Source organism: Caretta caretta, chromosome 26, assembly GCF_965140235.1.
Source record: "Caretta caretta isolate rCarCar2 chromosome 26, rCarCar1.hap1, whole genome shotgun sequence".
Taxonomy (NCBI): domain Eukaryota; kingdom Metazoa; phylum Chordata; order Testudines; family Cheloniidae; genus Caretta; species Caretta caretta.
The window spans coordinates 4775601-4790631 of NC_134231.1; the positions used below are offsets into that span (position 1 = coordinate 4775601).

The 15031-nt window shown below is 49.3% G+C and overlaps 1 protein-coding gene across 5 annotated transcripts in view; it reads right to left on the bottom strand.

The window, feature by feature from the left end:
* The window catches only part of LZTS1 (leucine zipper tumor suppressor 1), a 41244-nt gene extending 30744 nt beyond the window's left edge, over positions 1-10500 (bottom strand). For 3 of the 5 annotated variants that reach the window (XM_048829465.2, XM_075123395.1, XM_048829468.2), the window contains exon 1: positions 10364-10500. The gene's annotated coding sequence lies outside the window, so the exon portion shown is untranslated. Of the gene's footprint in view, positions 1-2338; positions 2452-2886; positions 3229-10363 lie in introns of those variants that run through there. The other 2 variants (XM_048829467.2, XM_048829469.2) reach the window with 2 other exon arrangements.
* Between the last annotated feature and the right edge of the window lie 4531 nt (positions 10501-15031).

The window sequence follows — 15031 nt, forward strand, 5'->3', positions numbered from 1 at the left end:
AAGCTGCAAGGATGGATAGGAAACCCACTTTCTGACGTTTAATGACCGGCTGGCGAACCTCAGGCCCCTCAAGCCAGTCACTCCCCAAGTGCCAGGAACTGCCTGCCCTGGCTGCTATTGCTGTGAATGAACCCTGGAAACATACAGAGGGGAACTGACCTCTCCATGGACAGTGAAACCTTAAAAGTTGAGCAGCAGGTTGCCATGGAGATGGAGTTCTGTTTGTAATCTCGTCTTCTCTTTTCTTCCTCTTCCGACCTAATAAAGCTGGTAACCAATGGGAAAGCAGGGCTCCATCGGTCTCCTTTGGCTTGGAGCCTCTGATACAAACACAACCATGGGCACTTGACAGCCTTTCAGGGCACAGGCCTGCCACTTCCCACTCCCCCTACCTCGTGCCCACTGGTGCAGTGCAGGTGTCACTGGGTTTGCCTGCAGGAGTGCTCTTTCACCTCGAGTTAACTGATTGGCAATTGACTCAAGGCAGCTAACGTTATGCACGAGCTGGTATGAGCACTCCCCACGCGTGTGTCCTGGAACACGTCTCCCCAGGGGAGAATTTGCCTCACTAAGTTTAAGGCAATTCTGAGATTAGATACCATAATGATTGGTGAGACAGAGAGAGGAGGAAGGACGGAAGGAGAGAGTATCCCAAATCTTAGCTTGGAAATTGACGGCCTGACTCAGAAACTAGCTCCCAGGAGAGAAAGGATGTGGGGTTAGTGGGAGTTTCTGACCCTGACAGTCCAGCTGAAATTCCCGTGTTCCCTCTCTGAGAAAGTGTAACAAGGAGAATCGCTCTGAGGGCCGCCGCCACCAAGCTGAACAATTCAGTGTCACTGCTCAGGCTTCTCTCCTGCTGGCAGCATAAATGGGAGCTGGTTTCTACCCTACGCTCCGACTTCCCGTCTCCTTGAACGTTCACCTCCCTTTATTGCTGCTGTTCCATTCACCTGCACAGCTCACTTCGCTCAGTTGCTACATTAGCATTCCATGAGGCACTCGCGTTCTCCCTCTCTTCACCCCCATCCACCCCTGACAGATTTTTCTCCCGGCCTGCCCCCCTATTTGCACTTTCACAATATTCCTCCCTCAAGTGACCTTTCCTGGCAGAATAAGCAGACAAGCCCTCCTGGTTGATTCCTTAAGCCCCTCATCTCAGGGTCAACTTGCGCCAAGCATTGCCTCTTCCTGGCTCTGCTGAGCTGTTAGCCCCAGGAAGGATCACCACTAATTTCCATTGCACAAGCGCCCATGTGCGAGAAGAGCTGGGACTCATGAACATCTTCCCCTGGTGCATTTCCTTCCTGCCCCCATAGTCTTATAGCTGCAACATGACCAGACTCCTCTCTCCGGGTAGAACCTCGAACCTTCATCCATTTCTTTAAACAAAGTTTTACCCTCCGATAGAAGGGAATCAGGTTTTACTCCCATTCGTGGTTACCTACTGGGGCTGCATGAGTCTCACTGGCTAGATACATGTAATTGCAAGCCACTGATGGGTGCTACAGGCCCGCCTCTGTGCCAATTCACAAAGGAAATGCATTATTTCTACCCCCAGGTATGTAGCTCTAGCTCTTTAGTCAAACAGTTCATGCTTTCAGTTCTAGAGGTCAGCAGTTCAGTCCCCAATCTGTCAGCCATCTAGGGTGACCAGATGTCCCGATATTTGGGGCTTTTTCTCATATAGGCGCCTATTACCCCCCACCCCCACCCCGATTTTTCATACTTGCTATATGGTCACCCTACAGCCATTATATAACAACTCCCCCGCCGCAGCTCATCATCTGGGTTTGAACCAAAGACCTACAGTATTGCATCACAGACCACCACCACCTGAGCTAAAGAAATAACTCCATTAGCCGATAGCAGTAATAGGCTGTTAACTCTAGCCACGAAAGGATCCGTTTTGTAAGTGGGATGCAGCCAAGCTGGCAGTTCCAATTCCTAAGGGTTTGAACTCCCCTTTACTTAGAGTTTAGATTCCTTCAAAACCAAAACCAGTAGGCAAACCTTGCTTATCCAAGCAGCACCCCATACTTTGTTATCTGAAACAGACATGTCCCCTGAGTGCATTCATTTTAATCTATGAACTGTGCAATTTAATATCTGCAATTACAGATCTCACTATGTAAGCCTTTATGTGCTAAAATCAGACTTCTCTGCATAAAGACTTGTGCCCTGTAGTCTCACAGTACCAATAGCTCTCTAGCAGTCTTGCATTTAGTCCATACAAAGGGTTCCTCTGTCTGCCTATGGAGTTTCCAGCATGCCCACAGCATCTAAACACCATAAGCAGAATTAAGAAAAGCAACTTTTCTATCTGAAATGACCATACCTTCTATTCCTCTCTTGCTTGCACTGTCAATTGTACTTGCTCTTCAGCCAGACCCTTGGCAGTTTTCATGTCCCACATTATTGGACAGATGTGACTCTACAGTAGTTGAAATAACAGCAAAGGCAACGGTTGCATTTTGTGCAAAGTAAGGGAGGAATAGAGCAGAACTGGATTCAGATTGACACATGAAGGCTTCCACCATTTTGTAAGTCTCCTCTTTCTCTCCCCCTTCTCCTAGTGTTCTCAAGTGTGCATTGCATTCCCTCACTCCTGCTCTATTCAACTAGCCTGAGATGCAACCGCAGTTGCAGGAAATGTCTGGAAAATCCAGTTCTCTTTTTGTATTTTCTTCCTTCTCTCTTTTGAAGCTTGGCCCATTGTGAAGTCCGCCCCTTTAATTCCTGGCTGCCAAAGGAGGCAGTTATATCAAAAGAGAAATGTACATCAAACTTGCAAGGAATATTCAATTAACTTTTAAACAAGATTGTCGGTAACCCGTTTGCAGAGATATCATTTAATTTTTTTTTTTAAAATATACAGGCACTTACATTTCACAGAGGCATGTCTGCTGGTAGAGTAGCTGTCTTTGCTGCTGCCGCCGCTGACATCTTCTTAAATGTCAATTAAAGATGTAAATGTTCCTTGCAATTTGCATGCTGAATTAGAACCTATGACATAGTTTTCTTTGCTTATGCAATATGGCAACCAGCCAAATTCATCCCTCTTGCATCTGTGAAACCTCAATAAACTCCCCTTAGAAAATTCCATTGATGGCAAATGGTCTTGCATTATTACATGGCAAGGTCAAATGAGGTTGTCGGATGGATGCCTTTTCTCTTAAAGCAGGATGTAGGCACGAGTCCAGCTGTGGGCTTTCTCACACAGCTGTCGAGAGCCAGTGCCCTAAGCCAGAAAAATGCTTATCTCCCCAAAGCAATCGGCTCAGGAGATGAGCCTTTGTCATAAATAATTGGCAATAATATTATCGTAAGGGACTAGCTTGAGTGTACGTGCACCGCTGCCCTCTGCTGCTTGGAATCAGGCTGTTTGTCGCAGGCTTTATGTTGCAAACAAAGCTAACGGAGATTCTCTTTTAGCTCAAGTGGTAAATGGCTTTGCTTTTGCAGCAGGAGGATCCTAGTTCTATCCCTGTTGTTTCCAGCCCATGTGGCTGTGGTGAGCAGCATGGGGACAACACAGTAGCCCTTTCTTGCAGTCCTGGACCATGACAGGGTCCCTAGGAGCCACAGCGATACAAATAATATAATAATAGCAAAGGTTCCAAGCTGGTTAGGAAAAGCATCCAGACAGACTCTGCAGACCTTCCCAGCCATTAATTAACCAGTCCCCAACATCACCCCTAATTTTAGATCATGCTCACTTTTTCTTTGTAATCTGTATCTCTTGAAAAGAGCCTCAAAGGCCAACACAGCAATGGTGCTATTGGCTCTATGCTTTGAATGTCCTCCCTGGGCCTGGCTTGCGCCAGAGCTTAACCGCACTTTTAGAGCGGGGTTTTTTTCCTTTCTGTTTGTGCACCTACAAAAAGTCTCGCAGGGAAAACCAAACTCAAGAGCAGCAAGGTAAACAGGCAACAGTCAAATAAATTAGGCAGCTGGTGACTTTTAAGGCCTCCCAGCCAAACAGCTGGGGGAAGCACATGATCGAGGAGAAAGGAATACTGAGACACAGGAAAGTAAACAATCAGGCAGTAAGAAGAAATGCTCAGGTTTCCCACCAATGCTAGATCCTCAGCTACCCTGAAGTCTGCAGGGCCTCTGTTTAGCCCCAACTAGAGCTGGTTAGAAACGTGTTTTGTGCCAATGTGCCAATTTGTCTCTGGTATGATGAATTTTTGGTGAATCAAAACCTGCATGTTTTCCTGCCAGCTAGGCTGCTGGGGATCTGGTCTTCCATAAGTAGGTCAATTTGGTGGCATCCACACCAGCACTCAACGTGGCTTATCCTCCATTGCACTGCCAGCTGCGGATGTACAAGCAGTGCATGGAGTTCTCATGGGGCTAGTGCCTGGGGAAGGGTACCTCTCTGCATGCCCTGAATGCCTCCTTTGAGAGCACGACCCAGTGTCAACCCATACCGCTCACTCACAGGACAAGGCTCCCAAAGGGAAGGACGGAAGTTAACAGTCTGGGTATAATTAGCTCAGTCTGCCTGAGCCCAGTGTCCAGTGGAGGCCTGGGACAAGGCGGCAGCAAGCATGCCGGCAGCTAGTGTAACACCGCAGGCTCAGGGCTGCCTGGGACTCAGCCACCGCTTTGCACAGTCTCTCGTCCGCACCTGCAGGGACATTTCAGGGTTACTGACGCAGCTCCTGCTGGTGTCTTGCACGGGGCAGAGAACTGCGCCCAGCAGGATTTAATCATTTTACAGCCACAGGCTGATTGTCACTTAGGAGCATCCCAAACCTTTCCCTCTCTTTGAGAGGGCCACTCCATTGCCTCCCCCCAGTTCTCTCTGTCCTGGTGCCCTTTCCTAGCCACCCACCTACCCACCCATGTGCCCTTCCCTGTCTCTCTTTCCCACATGGGTCACCAGAGTATCTGAACGCACGGACACCCTGCAGCCTTCAGGCCCTTGTGGTGGGTTAATGAGCAGGAGGGTATCCTGCTGTCGAACGGTTCTGTTGCTTTGCACCCCTGCCATAGCCAGTGGCCCTCCTACGCCACAATCTGAGCAACCTGCTGCTCTGCCCAGGCTGTTGCTTCGGCCTCTTCTGCGTCTCAGCCAGTGCCCCCAGCGCTGTTGCTCCTCAGGGGTTGTTATCTAGCAGGCTCTTGAGAAGTTCTGTCACTTTGAGTTCTGTTTTATAGTCCCTATAGCTTGAACCACAGGCTATGCCTCAGAGTTTGGCTACTCTAGAGTGGGAAGAAGCAATTTCCAGCCTGAAGAGACTTACCCGGGCTCCTGCTCATCCAGCCAGCGTGCTGAGACTTGCAATGTAGCCAAAGCTGCCTGAGCACATACCTGGAGTGGGGAACTAGTCCCCTCTGCTCATCTGCTGTGGCTACATTACTATGGTTAGTGTGCTAACTCAATCAGAGCTAGCAGAGATGTGTCTACCCACGTCATTACGCCTCCTGCTCCATTGTAGACATCAGTCACAACTCCCCTTGACCACAACCTCTTGATCTCTGGCCTTCAGGCGTCTCAGCATCTCTCCCATCCCTCCAGACCAGCTAAAGCACTTTCGTTGGGACCATCTCTCTTTCCTGCTGTCCCAGTCACTTCACCATCACCCGCCTCCATCCTGCACCTCTCTTTCCCCTCAACTCACTCCACGCTCCTTCTCTTTTCTCCTCACCATGCCTGGCTCCACCTCTGTTCTTGTTCCCTCAGGCTACCCCTTTCCTTTGGCACATCCGCCCACTTCCCAATGTCTCTTCATCGCTTTATCTTTGAGTGGATCATTTTGATTTAAGCAGGGCCTGGACCTTGCTGAGTGCTCTGTGTGTGTTGCCAGGGGCAAGCCATGGCATTTGTAGGTGGACCATGGTGTGGACTGCAACCACACTGAAGTGTGGGCTTGCCAGAGGGCTGTGATCCAGGCCCATCTCTTGAACTAATATGATAATGCTTTAGAGAGGGCTCAGGAGTAGTAACCAAGACACACTGACAGGCCCTCGAGGGATAGCTCACACTAGGTCACTTCTGTTCCCAGCACCCGATTCCAGCCTTGTTAACCAGTGTGGCGGTGAATAAGAAAGCTCCCTCCTTGCCTGGGCCAGCCTATATCAGGCACCCTACTCCCTCCCCCTCGCTGCCTCTAAAGAGACCAAACAAGTCTCGTCCTTGACGTCAGATGGCCTCTGTTCAAGGTCAGTCCGTTTTGTCCAGTTCCACCCTGTGAATGCCAACACTCCAGCAGCTGCCCCCTCACACTCTTCCCCCAAGTGCCGGAGGTGTTCCCTGTGCTCCTTCTCCACAGCCCCATTGGTAGGAGCTATCAGTCAGCCACTTTTGGGGAGGGCTCAGTAGAAGGCCCCCTTCCCTCGCATCCAGCTTGCTATTCCAGCCATTCCCAGCTTGCAAGGGCAAGTGCACAGAGAAAAGGCTCAGCCCTCAGGGGAGGACTTGCGTTTTTTATTAGTACAGTTGTTAGCGAGGGTACCGATTATGGCATATGCCCATTCTCCCCAGCATGGGAGCAGAGTGCCAGCCTGGAGTATCTTTGCTTTTCTCCCCTCCAGTGAGCCAGGCATTGTCCCCATTCTCCAGAGTGGAGACCTGGCTTGAGGAACCCTTGTTTTCTGCACTCCCAGAACAGAAAGCCCAGCCTCAGGCACCCCAAACCACTCAGCAGGGCTTTTAAGGGAAGTAGCTTCTGAGTTCTCTCCTTCCTGTGAGAATCTAATGTTCATTTGCCTCCCACCACTCTTCCAGCCCTGCCTGCAGTGAAGAATGACTAAGGTGGTGGGTGGAATTAGACTGAATTAAGACCAATTTAGTAGCCCGCAGTGCCGAGTGAGGCTGTCATATTGGGAACTGGGTCTGTTACAGACACAGCTGGATGTTTCCAACACTAGTGAACTGAAGGGGTGAAGGGTACAATTGTGTGTGTTTGTGTGTGTGTGTATGTGAGAGACCGTGCAAATGTGGCTGTGATTGTGACAGAAAACATACGTGTGCAACTGTGTGTGAGACAAAAGGCCAGCTTCTGTGTGGCAGCCCCATGTTTTGCAGGTGCACTTTTGCATGTGCAATTAATGGTACCAACAGTTTTGGCACCCACAGTATATTGCACTAGTGATTTTTTTGCACTCAGAATTCACTGCACCAGTGATTTTGTATCCATAGATAGTCGTCCAAATGGCAGGGTTTGCATGCTGTCAAAATAGCCCCTTTTAACATTAGGTCCTGAACTAGGTATGAGACTGTGAAGCTTTGTGCAATGTCAGGTGCATCCACGTGTGCCTGTGTGGATTTGGGAGTGCTACTGAGAGTGAGTGTGATTACAAGGGGGTGCATGAGGCTGTGGATGTCTTAAGATGAACCTGACAGGCTCTCCTCTGGTGAGGTATTTAATCAGGGTCTGGAGTGATGGAATCAGGAATTCAGATAGTGCAGCCTCATTAGGACTTTTGTTCCAGGTGGTGCACTCCACTGAGATCACGTCTGCTCACACTCCTACTCACCACATCACTCAGCAAGAAAAACAACCTCGCTGGCTGTATTTGAACAATGAGCATTAAGTATCGGAATAAACACTTACGAGAGAGATGGGATTAGGCACTGCTTTTTCGCCTCAAACGAGCTGGGCTACAACAGGCCTTAGGTCACAGAGACAATGAGTTTGCTGGTCTCAGTTTAGTACATAGATATTTATTTTTCCACATGGAAAAGAAAAATATAATTAGTCTCAGTTGGCACTCTCCGGTTCAAAAGGATACAGGACTAACCAGGAGGAGGGGACAGCAGGGCAGGATTAAGGGGCACTGGCAGAGCTGTGAGGAGGTTCAGGACTAAAATAATACAGTGTTGTATCAAGTGGGGGAGCAAGGATCTCAAGGCAAATACCCTCATCACATGATAGGGATCAGTCTCCAATGATTTAATGATACAGACCCTTTAGGTCAGGATGAAGGTGCACTGACAGAGCTATGCACACAGGAATCTTGTACAGAACTTGCCCGCACTGTGCCTGCTTCTCAAACGTTACAAACTTTAAACATTTGCCAAATTTACCCACACATTTAGAAAAGCGACACACGCTCTATAGACCCCAAACTCCAAATTCTAAATGAGCACAGAAAATCCACCGACACCGCAAACTAGCGAGCCAACTTAAAAAGGGAGCGAACCCCAACACACGAAAACCTGCCAGGATCCGCGGGCATCCTCCAAACTTCTAATCTGCTAGGGGGCAGTGAGAGGCTGGGCTGCTGTGTTCCATGATGCCCAGCTGTCTGGAAGCCACTAGAAGACGAGAGTACCTGTGGATGGGGGGCGGCACAGAGCATTCCTCTGCTATGGCATCGCTAAACCCTCAAGTGCTGCTTTTGGCTGCAGAAACAGAGCCCTGATCTTCCCATCGTTGACACATGAAACCCCATTAGACCCAAAGACAACACTGGCACCCTTACAGACCAGTAAGAGTTTCTCACATGTACACTCACACAAGCATCCATATTCTAAACACACCGCCATGAATACCGAAACACACACACATACACACAATGAACACACACGCACATGCATCCCCGCCACACACACATAAAGGCACTCACATCTACAGAGACACACACCCACACAAACAATAAGCCCTTTCACCCTCACACTGTTTGCTTCTCCCTCTCCACTAACACGACACCCACTCACTGCCTTCCCACAGCAACTTATTTCTTATGCAAGAGATCAGTCCTTTTCTTGAATGTCGTACGGAGCTGGGAACAGTTATTGCAGTTCTAGCTCTTATCTTCCCAGACAGTACATGGATTCCCATCGTAACAGAGCCGGATGTATAACTCAACTCCCCTGCACTCTGACTGAACCAAACTAGACCTTGAGGCTCTCATACCAGAAAAATGTTCTCCACTTTCTTCCATAAGGAACTTTTCAAGACTTAGTGCAAGGAAGGAGCTGAGCCCGAGATAACCGGCCGTGCTGCTCCGACAGAACTCACTGAATAACTGGTATTAAGCAATGAATATTTCTTGACGTTCCTGTGCTGGGCAGCACAGAGTTACTGGTTTCATATTGGGCAAGAGCAACACCTGGCTTTTTTGGTGATCTCTGTCACTCTTTGTGTCTCAGCCATGTGTGTTGTAATTGGTAGGAGCTGTGAGCTAGGCTGTGTGCGCTATGATTCGACATAGGGCTGTACAGAAAACACACACAGAACAATACATGCGTTAAATTCTGTGTGCTGGGTGTGCAACCAGTATGCATTGTATATTGTGTCTACATTGTGCATTGTCCATCCACCGTGTTGCGTGATGCGTGTGCCCTGGGCATGTTATGTGTGTAATTTGCATTGTGTGTTGCGTGTGATGTGTGGGCACTTAGGTGTATGTCAGTTGCACTGAGCACTGCATGTTGTGTCTGCACTATTCATGTTGTGTATTGCCTATGCACAGAGCCTGCTGCGAGTGCACCGTGTGCGTTGCCTACATCCGATGAAGTGAGCTGTAGCTCACAAAAGCTTATGCTCAAATAAATTGGTTAGTCTCTAAGGTGCCACAAGTCCTCCTTTTCTTTTTGCGGATACAGACTAACAGGGCTGCTACTCTGAAACCTACAGGATTGAGTTAGACAACTCCAGCTGATGAATCAACAGCGCCTGGATCTTATCCCTACCCCCTTTGGTTCTCTGTCCTCCTGTCAGTTCTCCTTCCCTGCCTGGGATTCCCCCCTCCCTCTAGTCATAGGTGCTGGAACGAGGGGTGCTGCTGCACCCTGTGGCTTGAAGTGGTTCCCATCACACACACAGGGTTCACAGTTTAATTCCATGGCTCTCAGCACCCCCACTCTACAAACTGTCCCAGCGCCCCCGCCTCTACTGATTCAAGTCCACTTACAGTCTCTCCTGCGACAAGTCCAACCTCTTAACAACCCTCTCATGTTGCCGCAGTGACTGGATCAAAACTCCGGCAGACCCGGCACCCCTGACATGTCCCCAGCCCCAGGCAGCCGAGCTCAGCTTTCTGTCCCCCCTGCATCTGATGAAGTGGGTTCTAGCCCACGAAAGCTGATGCCCAAATAAATGTGTTGGTCTCTAAGGTGCCACAAGGACTCCTCGTTACTTTTGCTGATACAGACGAACACGGCTGCCCCCCCCCCCCCCCGGAACCTGTCCCAGCTTGTCCTCTCTCCTCTGGGGCTGGGAGTGCCCTGTCCAAAAGGGCTTATCCCCCCGGTGCCTCTCCACCAGCCTGCAGCTCATCTCCCCTGGGAACCCCGCTACCCAGAGACAAAGTGCAGCCAGGCACCTGCCCGAACATGCAGCCCGTCCCCTTCCCCCTGCACCGGCCTGGGGCCCCGCTAGGGACGGGGGTGAAAGAAACTTACGCTCCCTGGCGTCGCGCGGGTCTCCTGCGCCCTGGCCCGCTCCATGGACGCGCTCAGCGCCGCCGAGCTCCTGCCGGCGAGTTGGCTCCTCGCCCGGCCGCTGCTCCCCGCTCCAGCCCCGGCAGGAGCAGCCCGGGCTGGGCGCTGGGTGGGGGGAGGCGGAGCTGCGCTCTGCGCGCCCCGCGCTCATTGGCGGGCCGGCTGCAAGCCTGGTGGGGGGGGGGGGGAGCCCAGCCACCGGGCTTTGTGTCCTGGATGACAGCTGGGCATTTAGCAGGGACCCCCCCCTTTCCCCGCCCGCTAGCTAAAGCATGCACCGACACCCCCCTTCCCCAGCCGCCCCTTCCCCTTGCACGCAGAGCCGGGCCCTGCCTTAGTTCCCGGGTTTGCTCTCACCTTTATGATGGGGGGGGGGGCAGCTGAACTGGTGGGGGGAAAGCCAGGGGAGCGGGAACAATGTGTACAGTGGGGGTGCTGAGAGCCATTGAACCAAATTGTTCACTGGGTGTATGATGGGAACCACTTCAAGCCAGGGGGTGCGGCAGCCCCCCTCCTTCCAGCATTTATGGGGAAAGCCGGGTGGGATTTAGAGATGGGAGCGCGCCGGCTGGGGCTGCACTGTCTCGCATCTCCATCTATCCCGGGCAGAATGGCTGCACCATGCGACCCGCTCAGAAGGCCCCACTCCCACAGGTGACTGTGAGCCCAGGTGTAAATGACAACACAAGGGGCAAAGCAGGGGGAGACTCAGGTTCCATCCTGTTGAATCCAACACAATGTTTCATAACGATTAAAAAAAATGTCCGATAGTCTCTCTCTCTCTCTCTCTCATACGTGAAGGTGGCATGTAAGCACCGATACCAATCGCCCATTACTATCTTCCATCTCCTAATCCGTTATGGAAAACTCCCTAACAGGGATGAAGGCAATAACGGCTTGGTAGTAGCTGTCTGAGCCATCCGACAGAGATCCTGCCTACAGAATTGTTGGAGCATCCTAAAGAACTCGACAGCATCCTAAAGAACGCCCTATTCCATTCGATAGGACACATCAAAAACCTTTAGAAAGGTGATAATGGCCTGTGAAATTCTGTAGGGCTTTTCCATAAGGGAGAACTGGACAAATGGTTTGCAGTAATTTAGGTAACAAATTTCATCTCTTCTCCTCCCCCATCTTTAGGAGAGATCTTATTCTCTATTAAATTATATAGAATTTTAGAGTCACTCTGATTATTTGTTACTACTTATAATTATTGCTACAGTACTGTCCAGTCATCGTCAGGATGCCACCGTGCTAAGAAATGTATAAACACATGATAAAAGACAGCCCTTGCCCTGAGGGGCTTGTAATCTACTTGGGCAATTCTACAAACCCTATTGATTTCATCCCTATTTGGTTCTATAGGACTTTTCTTTAAGTGAATATTAATATACTTCTGTGCACATTCTGGGACTGAGCAAGGGTGATGGAAGTGGCATAAGACTAGGTTTTCTCATGGCATTTTGGTGCTTCTGCTCTTGAGTGGCGTCCATCAGGTGGGACTACAAAAACAGAAAAATATTAAATTAAAAAGAATGAGCTAGATTTCTGCAAACCTCAATAAAGATCTGGTTCCATTTGAGGCTGAAATCCTTATTCTAGCTGATCCTGTTCAAACTGGGTAGGGATAATGTGTGTTTTCTCACACAGGTGCAATGCCCATCTGTCTATAGTGAGGCATGATAATATATTTATCTGATGTATCTGTTGAGATGTACGTGTGCATGTCCAGCCAAAGTTGGCATGGACATGTAATGAGTGATGTTGGTGTATGTGTAGGTATGGGAGACAGAGTAGTCCAGGGGCTCAACGGGCTCTGAGACAACCTTACGTTGAGTAAGTCACCCAATTTATGTGCCTCAGTTTCTCCATCTGAAAAATGTGGAATAATACTTACCCACCTTATAGGGATGTTGTGAGGATTATCACTGTTATTTATTTCTATTACAAGAACACCGAGAGGTCTCAAAAAGATCAAGTCCCATTGTGCTATGCACTGTACAATCAAATAGCAAATCACTGCCCTGTAGGAATTACAGTCAAGTCAGAAAACTTGTATAGATGCACACAAAGTACTATATTAAGCACCACTAATTGTGGGTGTCTGTAATGTGTATTTATCCATGCATGTTGCATATGGACACGTATCTGTCTGACTATGTCTACACTGCAGAAAAGGTGTGCTCTTAACTAAGTTAGCTAACCTGGGTTAAAATAGCAGTGAAGACAGGGCAACTTGGCTTTTAACTTGGGTTACCAGCTCGAGTTCAACCACAGGGTGCCCTTTAGGCATTTGCATGAGTTGCTAACCCAAGTTAAAAGCTGAGTTGCTGTGTCTTCACTGCTCTTTAACCTGAGTTAAGGGCACACCTTTTTTGCCTTGTAGACATAGCCTGTGTAGGAATGCGCTGTGGGTGTTCATAGATATGAGCACCTCTGGAATCTGCTGTCCAGAGCGGTGAGTGCACCAAGAAGTAATGAGCCCTGTCTCTACTCTGGGGATGAAATGCTGCTGTGTAATAGTGGGGTATGTCTCACAGATCTCCTTTGGGCTTAGCTCGTACAGCTCCACTCTCCCTTTGTCTAGGGAAGCTCAGCTCCCTGACCCCTCCTGCCCTCTCCCTCTTTACTGAATGGCACATTATTGCAGAGGGTTAGATGTGCTGGGAAGCAACACCCTAGCCAGCTTTGCTAGATCACCTCCTTAGAGTGACTTAGAGACCTTGCAAATAGCTGCATTCTGGGGGGGTGATGGGGAGTGTTCTCCACAACCCACTCCCTCTGCTCATTCTATCACGTGGACAGCTTCCCGCCTGGAACCTTACACCCTTTAAGGGAAAGCCCTATAGAATGTAACAGGGAGGAAAACCAATAAGACTTTATAGAAACTGAACAGGATCCTGCAGAACTGTAGCTCATGAAAGCTTATGCTCAAATAAATTTTTAGTCTCTGAGGTGCCACAAGTCTTCCTGTTCTTTTTGCGGATACAGACTAACAAGGCTGCTACTCTGAAACCTAGAAACCTAAAGTTTATAACAGAGAATGAGAGCTTCCCTATATATTTTCCCTATAGAAGGGAAAGAATTGCCTATTACATTCTGCAGGATGGGTGGACATTTTGTACTACTCTGTATGGGGCTTTTCCATCAGGGAAGGTGTTTCTGCCTCCCGCTTTCTCACCCATTCTCTAATTCTTTCTTCCTACAGTAAGATGAGGTTTCCCTCCCTCCCATGTTGAGCAGACCTGTTTGCAATTGATAAGCTGACTTAGCCCTTTGGAATGCACTGGCTGGCTGGGTAGCCGGCAGCACATCTGGGCTTGCATCACATGCTGCAAGACTGTCTGCCTCTCAGCCAGGTGGGAGGTGGGAGCGCTTTCTCCCTGTCCTGAGCCCACACTTGCACCCGAGGAGGGAGAATGGGCCAACGTCACCCCCGTCCCCAACTTCAGTGCATTTTGGCACCAGTCCAAAATCTGGGTGTCTGCAGACGTTTTAAAAGCTGTCCTGTCAACCTGAGATTTGCCAATGCCACTGTCAAGTGGAGCACATGCCTCACATCTCACAGCACCTATGGCACAGAAGGGAAATCAGAGGAGTGGCAGCAGCAGAAGGAACCAGCCTGATGCTAATACTAGTGCCTAATACTGTGCAAAACCTTTGCATGGCAGTGGGAATCTTACTCCGAGAAGGGGTTGGCCCTTACAATCCCCACAGCAAAGTGAGGCACTTTCTCAGGCAATGCAAATGCAGACACATGGTACCGCAGTGTGGAAATGCAGAGGTGGGGCTGCATCGTCACACTGCCATTTCTGGAAAGGCAGGAAAGACAGTTCATCAGTGCCAGAAATTAACCAAACCTCACACAGGGCTGTGAATGTGTAACCAGAGACAGAACATGCCCTATCCACTCCGTGGTCTGTCCGCTCTTCTGGTCCTGTAGAGCCAACTGTAATGGCCTATGTCCCAGCCACTCTAGATTCCTGACCAGGACCTTGGAACAACCAAAGAATAGACCAGGACAAGGTGAGGTAGGCAATACCTTTTATTTGACCAATTTCTGTTGGTGAGAAAGACAATTTTTCAATCTTACACCGAGCTCTGAAGAAGAAGAAGAAGAAGAAGAAGAAGAAGAAGAAGAAAGAGCTCTGTGTAAGCTTGAAAGTTTGTTTCTCTCACCAACAGAAGTTGGTCCAATAAGAGATATTACCTCACCCACCTTGTCTCTTTAATATCCTGGGACCGACACGAGTACAACACCACCGCATACAAGGAAGAGACTGGCAGGCTCCACAGAATCCATCCCAGGTTTCACACTGAGCTCACTGCACCCTGGGATCTGACTTGGAGAGTACGGCTTGCTGTGTGAATATACAGAACGATGCAAACTTAAGCAGCAAAGCTAGATTCTCCCCTGCCTTATATCAATGCAAAGTGGGTGCAAAATGCCACCAAATCAGAACCCTCCACTTACACCAGTGGCTGCATTTCACATCAGCTGTACTCTGATATAAACAGCAATGCACACTGTGGCAGGAAAGAATCAAACATAGTTCATGTCCCTCACTGTCGAGCCTCAGTGAATCATAGAATCATAGAATCATAGAATATAAGGGTTGGAAGGGACCC